Below are 2,173 nucleotides of genomic sequence, written 5' to 3'. Positions count from 1 at the left end.
TTTTTTTTTTTTTTGAATCTACTTAAAGAATATCACTTTGAGGTTCTGAAAAGCTTTCTGCTCCTAGGGTTATTCATGCAAAGTATTCTATCAGACCTGGAGTCCCTGCTGCATCAAAGAAAGAGGCACACAACCTTTCCTATTCCTAGACTGGTGCTACTCTTCTCTGCCTGATGGCTGCCTCACCCTGCAGCTCTCTGTAGGGTCCAGAGCCAGTCATATGCCCTTACTCTTGTAGCTCCCACACAGCTAGTCAGGTCCAAGACTAGCTTTAATTGCTGGCACAGATTTCATACCAAGTGCCATATAATTATATACTTGGAATTCATGTGTACATTATCTGTACTCAGGATACTGTGTACCTGCTTCCAAATTACCACCATGAAACAATACAAGCCTATGGGATTGGGGTATCTCCACAAGTACCATTATTATTGGTATAAATACATTACCATAAATACCATAAATAATATGGTAGATTACCATAAATAATATGGTACTCCATGAGTACCATATTATTTACAATTCCTTCAGATAATTTAATTTGAGGAACTTTTCTGCTACCATCGTGTTTTATTAAAATATATCAAATTGCGATGAATGACAACATTTTTAAATCTGACATTGGGTCTCATGTATGACTTATTAAATAAAAGGGTATGGCATCATGTTTGTCTAGTCTGTCAACTGCTAGTTCTTGCTGGGATATTATTGGTAGGCTCTGTCAAGTACACATATAGGATTAGGTCAAAACCACTGACTCTAACTTCCAAAAGATAAAATCCCACATCCATGAAAGGATTTAAGTGTGATGACATTCAACGTTGTAATGCCTATGTTTTAGAAGAAAAATCTGGCTTTTGACAAAAATCCGAAGTCCTGAGTGACTTACCTGGGTTGCTTATTCAAGTCCTCAGGACCATTAGGCATCTCTTTTTAGGAGCCACAAAACCCAGTATACTGAGTCAGGAGCTACCTAAACTAGCCAAGAAGACATTAAAGGCAAGGCTGTTTCTCAAATCCTGCCCCTCTCCGGGGTGTGTAGTCACTTATTCCCACTTGGAGCTCACAACCTTCTTTTGAAGGTAGGTGCTCATGACCTTTCCCCCCAAAAAACCTGAAATAGGGCCACTAGCATCTTTTAAAATATCAGAAGGCATACCCTATGCAGTCTCATGCTTTCTCTTATACAATGTCTGAAAGCTTAAAGCATTCACCCAGGCACAGGAAACCCTGGCTTCATTTCCCCCTCCTTCAGAAGGGATTGAAACAACACAACTATTTCTCTACTTGAAAGATTAGAATTATTTTCATGAAGGTCATTCTTATGAGACAGCCTAGCTGCTAGGAGACTGCACAGACCTTGGAGGCCAGTAGGAGGAGGTCAGGAAACTTCAGAGTGGAAACATGAGAAAAAAAAAAAAGATCTAGAGGTGGAACTGTGTGCAGATAATTGGAGCTATGCTTTTGATTACATGGGGTTAGAATTCCAGCAAGCAACCTCATTAAAACCCAATTCAGAAAATACATTTCAGATGATTCCTAGCCATAGATGAAGCTAAATTGATAAAAAAAATAAATCTTAATTTAATGTTGGCAAGAGTATGGAGGGAATGGAAGCCTGGGACATATCTTATAGTTACATCCCAAACTGTCTGGTTCAGGGCCAAAAGATCAGTAGCAATAGAAGAAAGAAGCTATTTCATTCTGAAGATATTTTCATGAAGACAACCCTTTTCTACACATAGGCTTTCTATTAATGCTGTTACTTGCATGGTGACATGGCATTTTTTTTTAAATGGAAGCTTTTTTGAAATACTTTATTACCCAAACTATGCAGCAAAAACAATCTTCAAATTGAAAGAGCAATTGAAATGGTTATGAGCAAACAACCAAACAAAAGAAAGCTACAAAAGATCCAGGATCTTATCCTGTGCCCTTGAAGATACAGGCAATATCTTCTAAGGCTCTGCTCCTGTAGTGGACTCTGAGAAGTTATGCCTACCAATGAGGGTACCATATAGTCAAAAGGAGTCCTGCAGAAATGGTGATCAGCCTGTGGGGCATAAGTTGCAAGTCTAGCACAGAACCAAGAGCCAAAAATCTGTACTTAGTTGGACAGTTTGCAGTTCACATGAAACCTCAGACAAATCCAGGTTGGGGGGGGGGGGGG

The 2,173-nt window shown here is 39.3% G+C and overlaps 1 long non-coding RNA gene across 1 annotated transcript in view; it reads right to left on the bottom strand.

Annotated features, from left to right (window-relative positions):
* Positions 1–2,173, bottom strand: part of LOC109298230 — a 12,048-nt gene that overhangs the window by 5,288 nt on the left and 4,587 nt on the right. The window contains exon 2 of the long non-coding RNA XR_002097543.1: positions 1,730–1,733. This is a non-coding gene — a long non-coding RNA (uncharacterized LOC109298230). The remainder of the gene's footprint in view (positions 1–1,729; positions 1,734–2,173) is intronic.

This window comes from Gavialis gangeticus, unplaced genomic scaffold (assembly GCF_001723915.1).
Source record: "Gavialis gangeticus isolate Ggan-Ray unplaced genomic scaffold, GavGan_comp1, whole genome shotgun sequence".
In the NCBI taxonomy this organism is placed as follows: domain Eukaryota; kingdom Metazoa; phylum Chordata; order Crocodylia; family Gavialidae; genus Gavialis; species Gavialis gangeticus.
Note: the sequence above shows the minus strand (reverse complement) of the source record. Positions and strands in the feature narration are given on the sequence as shown.